At 39.3% G+C, this 13,874-nt stretch overlaps 1 long non-coding RNA gene across 2 annotated transcripts; it reads right to left on the bottom strand.

Annotated features, from left to right (window-relative positions):
* Positions 1-3,095: 3,095 nt before the first annotated feature.
* On the bottom strand, positions 3,096-13,102 carry LOC144220075 (uncharacterized). 2 transcript variants are annotated; one of them, XR_013331611.1, is made up of 4 exons: positions 12,893-13,102; positions 4,215-4,401; positions 3,761-3,866; positions 3,096-3,474 (listed from the first exon to the last, which is right to left on the bottom strand). It is a non-coding gene; the product is annotated as an uncharacterized LOC144220075 (long non-coding RNA). The 2 variants fall into 2 exon arrangements; XR_013331609.1 differs by lacking the exon at positions 3,761-3,866.
* Between the last annotated feature and the right edge of the window lie 772 nt (positions 13,103-13,874).

Raw genomic sequence — 13,874 nt, 5'->3', positions numbered from 1 at the left:
CTACTTAACTATGTCCCATATGCTGTATTATGCCTTCATTTTCATTCATCTGAAAGCATTTTCTAATTTCTCTTGTGATTTCTTTTTTTGACTTGTTGATTTTTTTAGGAATGTATTGTTTAATTTCTCTGTAGTTGTCAATTTCTCAGGTTTCTTTATTTTATTAATTTTTAGTATGACTCTGTTGTGATCAAAGGACATAATCTTCATAATTTCAACTTTTTTTATTTTAGAGAGAAAGAGAGAGAGAGGACAAGCAGGGGAGATGGACAGTGGGAGAGAGAGAGAGAGAGAGAGCTCCCTGAGCATGCTCTATGCTCAGTGCAGAGCCCCAAGTGAGGCTTGATTCCACAACCCTGAGATCATGACCTGAATTGAAATCACAAATTAGACACTCAACCACCTGAGCCACTCAGGCACCCCTGATTTCAACTCTTTTAAATTTATTGGAGCTTGTTTTATGGCTTAACTCATGGCCTCTCCTGGAAAATGTTTCATTCCTTGAGAAGAAGTTTTTATTCTTATGTCTTTGGGTAGAGGGTTGTAAGCTAGGTATAGGTTAATAGTGCTGGTTAAGTCTTCTGTTTCCTTTGTTTATCTTCTCTCTGGTTGTTCTGTCCATTATTGAAGATGGGGCATGAAGCTTCCAATTATTATTGTTGAATTTCCTATTTCTCCCCTCAATTTGTCAGCCTTGGCTTCACAAATTTTGAAGCTCTGTTGTTAGGTGCATGTGTGTTTGTAATTATTATAGCTTCTTTATGGATTGACCCTTTTATAATTATAAAATGTCCCTATATGTATGTAGTAACGTATTTTTCTTTTAATGTCTATTTTACCTTATATTAGTAAAGCCATCCCAGCTCTCTTATGGCTTCTTATATATTTTTCCATCCTTTTACTTTTAACCTATTTGTTGAAAGCATGTTTCCTGACACCTAAACTACTATAATACTATATGCTAATTATGCTTTGTTTAAAGAAATACAATTTGTTTTCTGTAAACAACACAGGGTTAGATTATGTCTTTCAATCTATTTCGCTAGTCCCTGGGTTTTTTAAAAATTGGATTGTTTAATCCATTCACAATTAATATTATTATTGATATACTTGGATTTATGTCTTCCATTTTACTTTTTTAAAAAAAAAAGGTTTATTTATTGAAGTAATCTCTACACCCAACGTGGGGCTCAAATTCATGACCCCAAAGACCAAGAGTCACACACTCCTCTGACTGAGCCAGCCAGTGGCACCTACCTTTTTACTTTTTGTTTTCTGTATTACTCATGTCATTTCTGTTCTTCTATGTCTCCTTTGCTGCTGTCTTTTGCGTTAAGTAAATATTTTCTAGTGTAGCATTCTAATTTCTCTAAGAAATTTCGTTAGAAATTTGATAGAATAATGTTTCATTATTATATAATGTGGTCATTTTCTTCTTAATTGTTCTACCACTTACCATATACATTTTAACATATCAGAATCTACTTTAGATTTATACTAACTTATGTCTGGTGATATATAGAAGTATATCTCCTAAATAGCTCTATATCTTTTGCTTTCCTTTGTGTTGTTATTGTTACAACTATCACATCTATAAAATGCTACAAACTTAATAAAGCATTGTTATAATTATTATTTTATCCCATTTTGTCATTAATGCATCGGAGAAAAGAAAGGAATGCTAATAGACATTCCTAGGGATTATTTATCAAGTAACATCAATACATATTTGTTCAATGAATGGATAGTGAAGCAGAGACCAAAGAAAATGTATTTTGAGAAGAAATATGTGATCAGCTGTGTCAAATGCTGCTCTGAGGATGATGAAGATTGAAAATGAATCCGTGAGTTTGGTGCTTTAATGGAATTTAGTGGAATTCTGGGGGTAAAAGCCCAATTAGAATGGGTTCTAGGACATCTGGAACTTAATGAAATGGAAAGAAGTAGGCCACTCTTCAGGAGCAGGGAAATGGGACTTTAGCTAGAGGAAAATATGAGGCCAACAGAAAAAACGTTGTAAAAGATGAAAGATAGTGCAGCATTTAGCGTGCTGAAGGTAACTTAATGGGGAGGTTCATGAGTGGAGGAGAGGCCAGAAGGTCAACATGCAGGCTGAGAATTGTCTGAGGTTGCAGAATGGGCAGTTCACCTGTTGGCTATCAGGATGTTAACAAGGAGTTTCTTTCTTGTCTCTGAATTTAAGACAACAGAAACACCCTTAAGCCTGAGGGTAATTTAACAAGAGCCACTGTAACAGGTGGCTAACAGCTTTCTGTGGTGGCTATCATCTCATCCCTACCTGGGGACTGTCCTGTTCAATATAGTAGTTGCTAGCCACATGCAGCTAATTAAGTGGAAATTAATTATAATTAAATACAATTTAGGGGCACCTGGGTGGGCTCAGTTGGTTAATCGCCCAACTCTTCATTTCGGCTCAGGTCATGATTTCATGGTTTTTGGGTTTGAGCCCAAGTAGGGCTCCATACTGGTGGGTCAGAGCCTGCTTGATATTCTCTCTCTCCTTCTCTCTCTGCCCCTCCCCACTCATTCTCTCTCTCTCTCTCTCTCTCTCTCAAAAATAAATAGACCTAAAACAGTTAAATACAATTTAGAAAGTTCAGCTCTTTAGTTGCACCGACTACATTGTGAGTGCTTAACAGCCACATGATATTAGTGCTATTTCATTGAACAGCACAAACATAGAATTATTTCCAGCATTGTATAAAGTTCTGCTGGGCAGCACTGATCTAGAACAGTTGGAGGAAAAAAATGGCTAGCAGGGGGTTCTCAGCCTATGTAGAGAATGCTCTCCATTTCCCCCACTCTGTTGCCTCATTGATCTTTTTCCCCTCAGTTGTATGTTTGGATGTGCTTCAGATCAGCTGCTCTTTCCTAGGCTGATTGGAGCAGGAAGAAGGAGCTGGTGAGAGATGGTGAGCAGTGGGAAGATGAAAGGCAGTGCTCGGACGGTGGTGGAGAAACCTTCTCTTCTAACCAAGTCCCCATATAGTGAAAACTTGGTAGACACGTTAGTATCAGCTGGTTTGGCTTTTAATTCTTTGATTACACAACACAAGGAAATCCATAAACTCATTTTCTTATGGGGTAGCTTTTAAAGTTTTGCCTTAATCGTCAGTGTAATTTATCTTAAAATTTTAATTTGGGCATCATTCTGGGTGTCAGAAATGAAAGTTATGGAGACGAACAGAATCTGCAGGAAACATAGGACTTCTCATCTACAACAATGGATTCCAGGAAAGCAGGATACAGAAACTTTAAAGTTCTCTGAGGTGTAGATTTCTGTTCATACTCAAGTAATTACTAACTGTCGGTCAGATTAAACTCAGTTTCAGACATGTATAGTCTCAGAATGTTGTGTATCTTTTCTGAGGAAGTTACCTGAGTATTTACTTCAAAGAGACAGTAAATACCAAGAAAGAGGAGGATGTGGTCTGTGTTGCTCAGAGGCTCATCCTAAAAATCGAAAGGAAATATATCTCAGGGTGATAGTTATATGCTCCAGCATGAGATTGTCCAAATTAGAACAGGAAAGTGGAAGGATCTAATAAAACTTTCTCCAGCAATAATGAGTGAGATTCTCATATTTATACTACAGCGTTGTAGGAATGTCTTTCCCCAGGATGTGTAATCATTCTTCCCTTAGGAAGTATAAGGTGTCTCAAATACAATATGTCCCAAACTGAAGGGTGATGTCTGCCACACCCAGCCCAAAACCCCCTCCACTCCCAGCCTTCCGCACCTCAGCCCATCTCTCCGACTGAACATCTTGGACTTGTCCTTGAGTCCTCCTCCTCACCCCACATCCAATCTTCCAGAAATCTCACGGGCTGTTTCTCGAAACACACCTAGAGTTACAACAGTTCCCATCACCTCTACTACTTCCACCCTGGTCTGAGTCACCATCACCCATCACCGGATCACTCGGATGGCCTCCTGACATGTACATTTCTACTCTCCTCCTCCCTTATGGTCTGGTCTCAGTGCTTTGGAGACATCATGCCCCTTCTCTGCTCAGAAGCTACCAGTCGCTCCCCATTTCATTCACAGCAGAAGACAATTCTTATGATGGCTTACAAGTTTTGCTTATTCTGGCCCATTGCTGCCTATCTCCCACCTCTCCTTCATTCACTCAGCTCCATCCATGCTGGCTGGCTTCCTCAACATTCCTCAAAGGACAATGGACACATGCTCACCTTAGGGCTTTTGCATCAGTGGTTCCTCTTCCATAAATGCATTTACCCCACATGTCCATACATTTAACTCCCACATCTCATTTAAGTGTTTATGCAGATGTCATCCAGGTGAGGTGTATCCAGATAATCATATTTAAAATTGCAAATCATCTTTCACTTTGACTCTTCCAGTCTCTCCTTCTCTGCTCTGTTAGCATGTGAAACAATTGTTTAGTTCATCAATTGATTATGTCCATTATAATAAATAACTTCTTCTCCTAGAGAATGTAAGCTCCATGAGGTTGGGGATCGTTGACTACTGGTTCCTTGCCTGACACTTGGTATATACTCAATAAATAACAAATGTATGTGTAAATTATTTAAAAACAGAAGAGCATGGAGAAACTTCAGAAAAATCATATACGGGGGCACCTGGGTGGCTCAGTCGGTTGAGCATCTGACTTTGGCTCAGATCATGATCCCGCTGTTAGTGAGTTCGAGCCCCACATTGGGCTGGCTGTTGTCAGCCTGTCAGCCTGTCAGCATGCATCCCGCTTTGGATCCTCCATCCCCCTCTCTCTTTGCCCCTCCCCTGCTCATGCTCTCTCTCTCTCAAAAATAAAAATAAACATTTAGGGGCACCTGGGTAGCTCAGTCAGTTAAGTGTTTGATTTCAGGTCAGGTCATGATCTCCTGGTTCATGAGTTTGAGCCCTGTGTAGGGTTCTGTGCTGACAGCTCAGAGCCTGGGGCCTGCTTCAGATTCTGTGTCTCCATCTCTCACTCTACCCCTACCTTGCTCTCACTGTGCCTCTCTCTCTCTCAAAAATCAATAAACATTGAAAAAATTTAAATAAGTAAATAAAAACAAACATTTAAAAGAAAAAGAAAAATCATATACAAAAAACTGTAAAAGAAAGTCATGGTCCAAGTATGCAGGAAGCCGAAATTTAGCATGATTTTAAAAAATAGTAGGATGTAATAGAACAGTTCACTAAATCAGGTAGAATTCCTCTCTGCCTGAAACAGTTGTAAAATAGGAGAAATAGAGATGGTATGCTACATGGTTCTGTGATGGAATCAAAGCATAATTGTAATAATATAAATGTTTGCAGTTATACACTTTTAGAATAAAGTAAGCAAAATGAATGGAAATTAGGGTAAAAAACAGAATGTAAATCTTGAACAACCTGCATTATTATTTACCTAAATTTTCTTTTATTTGCAGTCATTTTTTACTTAAACATACAATCTTAATAGCACTGTTCAATAGGAAACACCATTATTTTTGCCATGAATAAGAGTTATTTACAATGGCAGTAAGTTGGCTGAATTTAAAAACAAACTTGAGGAGCGCCTGAGTGGCTCAGTTAGTTGAACACCGGACTTCAGCTCCATTATGATCTTATGGTTTGTGACTTTGAGCCTTGCATCAGGCTCTCTGCTGTCAGCACAAAGCCTGCTTTGGATCCTCTGTCTCCCTTTCTCTCTGCCCCTCCCCTGCTTGTACTCTCTTTCTCAGAAATAAAAGTTTTAAAAGACCAAAATGTAAAATAATCAATATGATAAAAATGAATCAAATTATTTTATAAAAATATATATGATAAGTAATTCCTCTCTGATTGGCTGACTCTCTTTATGATGAGTCAATAATCTAAAACTAAATCAATAATAATGAGTTAACTTGGTGATATCATTAAAAATGGTAGAAAGATGAGGTAGCCATACTTATATCAGATGCGATAGACATTAAGACAGAATGTAACAAAAGATAAAGTCATTATATAATGATAAAAGGGTGAATAAGAGGATATCACATTTCTAAATACCTATGCACCCAACATAGGAGAACCTAAGTGTATAAAGTAAATATTAACAGACCTAAAAGAAGTAATAACAAAAAAGTCTTAAGAAAGAAAATTTCAGGGACAGATAATTTCACTGGTGAATTCTACCAAACATTTAAAGAAGAATTAGTATTAGTTCTTCTTAAACTCATCCAAAAATTGAAGAGGAGGGAATTCTCCAAACCCATTTAGGAGGCCAGCATTATGCTGATACCAAAGCCCAATAGGACACTACAGGTAAAGAAAACTGGTACAGCCCCTCTGGAAAACACTGTGGAGGTTCCTCAGGAAACTAACAATAGAACTCCCCTATGACCCAGCAATAGCACTGCTAGGAATTTACCCAAGGGATACAGAAATGCTGATGCATAGGAGCACATGTACCCCAATGTTCATAGCAGCACTCTCCACAATAGCTAAAACATGGAAAGAGCCTAAGTGTCCATCAACAGATGAATGGATCAAGAAGATGTGGTTTATCTATACCATGGAATACTACATGGCAATGAGAAACAATGAAATCTGGCCATGTGTAGCAACATGGATGGACCTTGAGGGTGTTATGCTGAGCGAAATAAGTCAGGCAGAGAAGGACAAATATCATATGTTTGCACGTATAGGAGGATTGGGAGGAACTTAATGGAGGACCATGGGGGAGAAGAAGGGGAGAAATGGTGGGGGAGAGGGAGAGAGGCAAACCATGAGAGACTCTTGAATGCTGAGAACAAACTGAGGGATGATGGGTGTGGGGGAGAGGGGGGAGATGGGCATGGAGGAAGGCACTTGTGGGGATGAGCACTGGGTGTTATATGGGAACCAACTTGACAATAAACTATCTGTAAAAAATAAATAAATAAATATATAAATAAATAAATAAATAAATAAATAAATTAAATAAGTTCTATGGAAAAAAATAAAACCGATTTTTCTTGTTTCAGAAAAAAAAAAGAAAACTACAGATTAATAGACAGAAAAATTCTCAACAAAATATTAACCAACCAAAATGAACAGCAGATTAAATTGATCATATACTGTGATGGAGCAGGATTTATCCCTGATATGCAAGGATGGTTCAACAGACCAAATCAATAAATGTGATAGACCATATTATAGGATAAAAGATAAAAATCATATGATCATCTCAATAAGATATAGAAAAAGCATTTGATAAAGTACAGCATCCTGTCGTAACACTTTCAACAAATTGGGTATAAAAGGAATGCAACATAATGAAAGCCATATAAAACAAGGCCACAGCTATCTCACTCATTGATGAAAGGTTGAAGGCCTTTCCTCTAGGAAACAAGACCAGTGAGCCCATGCCCACTCTTATCACCCCCATTCAACACAGTACTGGAAGTCCTAGCAGGGCATCTCGCAAGAAAATAAAAGCAAAAGGCATCCAAACTGGAAAGGAAGAAGTAAAATTGTCTTTGTTGGCAGATGATATGATTGCATATGAAGAAAATCCTAAAGACCTCACCAAAAACAGACTAGAACTAAGTAACAAATTCAGTAAAGTTGCAAGATACAAAATTAACATTCATAAATCAGTTGCATTTCCATACACTAACAAACTATCTGAAAAAGTAAAAAAATCCAACTCATTATAGCATCAAAAACAATAAAATAGTTAGAAATAAGTTTAACCAAGGAGGTGAAAGCTCTGTACGCTGAAAACTAAAAGTCTTTGATGAAAGAAGTTGAAGACACAAACAAATGGAAAGATATCCTGTGTTTATAGATTGGAAGAATTAATATCATTACACTGTCCATGCTATCGAAAACAACTTAGAGATTCAGTGCACTCCTTATCAAAAATCCAATGGGATTTTTCACAGAGATAGAAAAATCCATCCTAAAATTCACAGGGAACCACAGAGGATCCCAGGTAGTCAAAACAATCTTGAGAAAGGAGAAAGCTGGAGGCCCCCAACTTTCTGACTTCAAAGCATATTACAAAGCAGCAGTAATCAAAACAATATGGTGCTGGAATAAGGACAGAAATCTAGAACAATGGAACAGAACAGAGAGCTCAGAAATGAAACCACACATATATGGTTAAACAATCTTTGTCAAAGGTTCCAAGATGGCACAATGGGGAAAGGATGGTTTCTTTAACAAATGGTCCTGGGAAAACTGGATAGCCACATGCAAAAGAATGGAATAAGCCACTTATCTTACACCCTACACAAAATCCAACTCAAAATAGATGAAAGGCTTAAACATAGGTCGGAAACCATAAAACTCCTAGACTTTATGTCATTGGTCTCAGCAATGATTTCTTGGATATGACACCAAAAATGTAGACAAAAAGAAAATATAAGCAAGTGAAATTACATCAAACAAAAAGTTTCTGTGCAGCAAAGGAAATCATCAGCATAGTGAGAAGGCAACCTGCAGAATGGGAGAAAATATATAGGAATATATATCTGGTAAGGAGTTAATCTCCAGAATGTATGAGAAACTCCTACAGCTCAACAACAAGGAAACAATTACCCTATTTCAAAATGGACAAAGGAGAGAGAGAGGGCAAGATGGCGGAGAAGTAAGGAGCTCCGTACTTGCACTCGCGCCCATACATCACACAGAAAAGATCTGAAGCCATTAGAAACCTTACAAAACCTGAGAGATTGGGAGAAAAAGGACGCAGAATCCACTGAGAGAGCCTTCTAACGTGAGTGCGAACCGGGGAAGATAAAATCGGGCCGGGATCGGAGACTCCAGGGTGGGAGGCGATCCCCCTCTACCCTCTACGGGGAGTGAGAGGGGAAAAGGAGAGAGTCCGAAACAGAAAAACCTCCGCTCGGGGGAGAAAAACCTCCCCTCGGTGCATAGAAAGACCGTACTTGCCAAATACCTGCACACCAGGTCCCCTCACGCCAACTGGTCCTGGAGGGGGCTGAGCACACAAACTGCTTCTTTGTGCTGGCTCCTGGAGGCTGGACTTCAGAGTGGTGGCGCGCCTGCCGCCATTGTAGCTCCCGGGCGGCTGGGGACCCTGAAAGAGCCGCGCGGACACCGGGCGTCCGCGCTCCTGGCTGGCTGGAACTCCAGAGGGAAGGCAGAGAACTAAAAACTGGATTATTAGCCTGTGAGTTCGTGTTTCGGGTGACGAGCCATAGAGGGACCCGGTTTTCCTCACTCCAGCGGAATCGGGCTCAGCGCACCCGGCAGGCAAGCCCCCGCCCATGCGCGCCAGCCTGACCCAGAGAAGGAAGCAGCGATTCTGACTCCGCCCCCAGAGCTCGGCAGGGGGCCTGCAATTGCCCGAGGGGGTTGCCTTGGGAAGCTGTGTCTAAGGCAATTTCAGCAGGGCGCACAGACTGGGATTTGGAGATTGGAANGGTGTCAAACAGGTATATAAAAAGGTGCTCAATATCACTAAAAGTCAGGAAATGTGAAATAAAACCACAGTGAGATATCACCTCACACCCATTAAGATCATCCTTATTGAAAACAAAACAAAACAAAATAAAACCAGAAAATAGCAAGTTTTGACAAGGATGGGGAGAAATTGAACATCCTACGCACTGTTGGCAGAAATGTACAATGGCAGAGCCATTATGGAAACAAGCATGGAGGCTCCTCAAAACGTTAAAAATAGGGGTGCCTGGGTGGCTCAAAGCTGAGCATCTGACTTTGACTCAGGTCATGGTTCGTGGGTTCGAGCCCTGCGTCGGGCTCTGTGCTGACAGCTGGCTCAGAGCCTGGAGCCTGTTTCAGATTCTGTATCTCCCTCTCTGAGTCTCTCCTGTTCATGCTGTCTCTCTCATTCTCTCTCTCTCTCTCTCTCTCTCTCCTCTCTCTCTCTCTCTCAGAAATAAATAAAACATTAAAAAGAAAAAAAGAAAAGTTAAAAATAGAACTATCATAGGTCCAACAATTCCACTTCTGGGTATTTACCCAAAAGGATTGTAAGAAGGATCTCAAATACATATTTGCACTCCCATGTTCATTGCAGCATCATTCATGATAGCCAAGAGATGGAAATAACCTAAATGTTTATTGATGACTGAGAGGATAAAGAAAATGTGACATACACATACAAAGGAAATATTATTTAGCCTTAAGAAGGAAGGAAGTTCTGACACATGCCAGAACATGGATGAACCTTGAGGTCATCAAGGTAAGTGACATAGGCCAGTTACAAAAAGACAAGTACTGTATGATGTTACTTATAGGAGATACCCAGAGTAGTCAGAATTATAAGTACAGAAAAGAGAATGGTGGCTACCAGGAGCTGGGGGGTGGGGAGGGAAACAGGGAGTTCCTTTTTAAAAATTTTTTAAATGTTTATTTATTTTTGAGAGACAGAGTGTGAACAGGGGAGGGACAGAGAGAGAGGGAGACACAGAATCCGAAGTAGTCTCTAGGCTCTGTGCTGAGCTGTCAGCACAGAGCCCGACACAGGGCTTAAACTCACCAGCTGTGAGATTATGACTTGAGCTGAAGTTGGCTGCCCAAATGACTGAACCACCCAGGCACCCCAGGGAGTTCCTTTTTGATGGGGTTATGGTTTGAGTTATGCCAGAGGAATAATTTCTAAAGATCTGCTGTACAACAATGTGCATATGGTTAAAAACTACTGTGCTTTTAAAAAATCATTAAGTTAAAAAAGTTATTCTTAGGGATATAGAAAGACTCCTTCCCTTGCTTTGCTTTGTTTTGAGATAGATAAACAGATGATATAGATAAATCTGTATCAACCTATAGATGCAAATATATATAATAGTTCCCTCTCAAGCATTTTTACATAAATGATAGCATATTTCACATAATGGTTGTAACATTGCTTTATAAATACATATTAGAGATTATTTTATAAAACATAAATTAAAGTTCTATTCTTTAAAAAAAGTTAGGTTGCTGTGGCTTAGTTTAAGAGGAAGTACTAATTTGGGATAAACCCTTTTTTAAATATTTTCAGCCCCAAAGTAAACAAGATCAAAAGTCTTCACTCACGTGTGCATGTGTGCACTCATGTGTGAGAAAGAGGTATATTTGTTTACTTACCTGCTCTAATGAGGTTGGAATCTGATAATTAAATCTTAGTCCAAAAAAACTTGTCTGGAAATATATTTTGGGGATAATCTACAAAATACCTAGAAATGCTAGAAAAAATATATCAAATATCTTTGTAAATGCATTTGTGATTTCCCAAAAAATTTTAAGAAAAATATGCAGGGGACAAAACAAACAGGGAAACCAAAAACCAGGGTGCTAAGGGGGAGAATTGGTAACCAAACAACTCTATGATGCCTAGTCTTAGGCTCCTCTTTGGAGAATTTGACCCTAGACTTTCACATGGCCAGGATTTTGAAGAAGTATACCTTTGAATTAAGGGGAGCGTAAATATGATCTGTCCATCAACAAAGCAACAGTTACAGCATAAAAGAAACCCAGTAGATGAGTTAACCAACATATTAAAAACAGTCAAGAGAGAATTGGTTAACCAGAAGAGTTCTGGGAAAATCATCCAGAGTAGCACAGTGCTGCAAAGCTTGCTATTGGAGGTCACTGCCTAATTAGGAACTCTGCATCTTTCAGTCACAGCATGTTGCAGCCCCCATTGCTGTCACCACCACTGTCACATTGATGCTGCTGTCATTAATATCGGTGCCCCTGTAGTGGCCAGAGACAGCCTGAAAATGGAATGAGGAAGAGAGTTTATTCTCTCCAACTGCCTTCCAGTAACTTGCCAGTATTTCTCACTACCAAGAACTCTCTGGAAGTCAACAGGCAAGGGAGGATAGCAATTGTGGTTGAAAGGATCTATAATATTTAGCAAAGACAGAGAGGTGGAAGTATGAACCGAGAATAGATAGGCAATTGCATAATGCATCCAAAAATCACATTAAACTCCTCCCATGAGGGAAGGTATGCAGTAATGAAGCCTAAAAATTCATTATGCTTATACAGTTAGGTAAGTCTAAAAAGTTTTATAACTTGTAGGTAATATAAGTAAATATGAGAAATAAGATAAGGTTGGGGTGCCTGGGTGGCTCAGTTGATTAAGTATCTGACTCAACTCAGGTCATGATCTCGTGGTTTGTGAGTTCAAGCCCCATGTATGGCTCTGTGCTGACAGCTCAGAGCCTGAAGCCTGTTTTGGGATTCTACATCTCCCTCCCTCTCTCTGCCCCTCCCCTGCTTGTGCTGTCTCTCAAAAAATGAATGAATGTTAAAAAATTTTTTAAAAGAAATAAGGTAAGGTAAATATAAAAAATTGGAGAGAGGATAGATATATGGTTTACATGTAAGTGAGCCCATCTTCCTTCTCTTAGCTGGAAATCAATTATTGCTGCAAATGATGATGAATCAAGAAAGTGACACAATCATTCATTTAAAGCATGGAGGTACTCACTGTGGGACTAAGAAGATAAATGATTAAAGGCTCTGGATTCTTACAGTGGGTTGAGGAGTGGGAGGTGGGAGGGCAGGAAACCCCAGGTTTTCAGAAAACACTGGTTTTCAGTTTGACTCTTCTCTGCTCCTTAAACTTTTTAGCCATATCTATGTATTATTTTGGAAACAAACATAACCACCAAAAAGCTAAACTAAAACCTTAAAGATATAACAGTCATGGTATAATTGCAACAGGCAAATTTTGTTTGCTGTTGGGGATGACTCTTGAAACAAGGGTTTGTTGGAAATTCTTTCAAGTTTTCATTTCAGATTGTTACTGTGTTTTATGCCAAAAGCTATAGCATAAAAAAATGGATAAGCCTATTTTTTATGTATGTGTCAGTAGGTTATGATAAATAAACATACTTGAATTTGGGGAGTCTGAATTGCTTTAGGAAATCATTCCACTACTGAATTTTGACTTGTATTGCTCAAGTGTTCTTACCTGGACAGCAAAAGGATAATTGAAGTGCAGCTTAACACCTTGTCTTCAGGAAGAGCAAACAGGTATCAGAGGGCCCTGAGGGGGAAATGTATCAGGAACAAGCCAACCAATTCACCCTTTCTCCAATTCTCTCTCCCTCAGTCATGTCTCTATTCTTGGCCTGCCTGCTTCATTGTTATTTCTCTTCAGACATCTTTTCTCTACTCTCACTGTTCATGGCTGAGGATGAAAGTGTCGCATCATCAGAATCTACATGCCCTGAGACCAAATCATCAGTAGGGATTTGTGGCATCTCTGAATTCCAGTTCCAAATTCTTACAAGGGAGAGTATGTATTGGCCCACTTGGGCTTCATTGGTGAACCTGAACCGAAGCATGTATGGTCCTCCAGGATGGTGGTGGTGGTCATGGCTCTGCCTGCTATAAACAAAGTTTATAAACAGCATGAGTTTGGGACCCAGAGACACACTCCACAGGGCTTTGCTGCATCTTTGTGTATTACTTAGGTGTGTACATAGGCAATGTTGATGGCTCAGCTCCATCTGGAAAACTTCCACTTTGTTTTCTTGCAAGTCATTTAGCTTATGGGTGATTTATCGGTTGCAGAGTGATGGGGAAAGTCTGGTGATTTGAGTTTACAGCAAGGAAAGCTGTGTTTGAATATTTAAGCAATGTCAATATGAGGCAGAGAAAGGAATGATTTAAATGGTATTGTGAAGATAATTTTAGCATCTGTTGTACTGAAGACAGAACAAATAACCTTTGTTCTCAGAGCATAAGGGAAGAGATAAATAGAGTTTTCAAAAGAGATTTAAAAAAAAACTCTAAGGATCAAGGTTTATTTACATTGCCCTTATTTCAAGGTCAAAGAGATAGAAAACTTTAGAGGTTGAGAGGCATGAGAGAAAGTCAGTCTGTTTTGAGGAAAGATGACTGTCAAAGACAGTTTTCAAGAGAAAAGAAGAACTCTGTTATATATGTCA

The sequence above is a fragment of the Crocuta crocuta genome, unplaced genomic scaffold (assembly GCF_008692635.1).
Source record: "Crocuta crocuta isolate KB4526 unplaced genomic scaffold, BGI_CrCroc_1.0 scaffold209, whole genome shotgun sequence".
Lineage (NCBI taxonomy): Eukaryota > Metazoa > Chordata > Mammalia > Carnivora > Hyaenidae > Crocuta > Crocuta crocuta.
The sequence above is the reverse complement of the archived record's forward strand: the minus strand, read 5'-3'. Positions and strand labels throughout refer to the sequence as shown.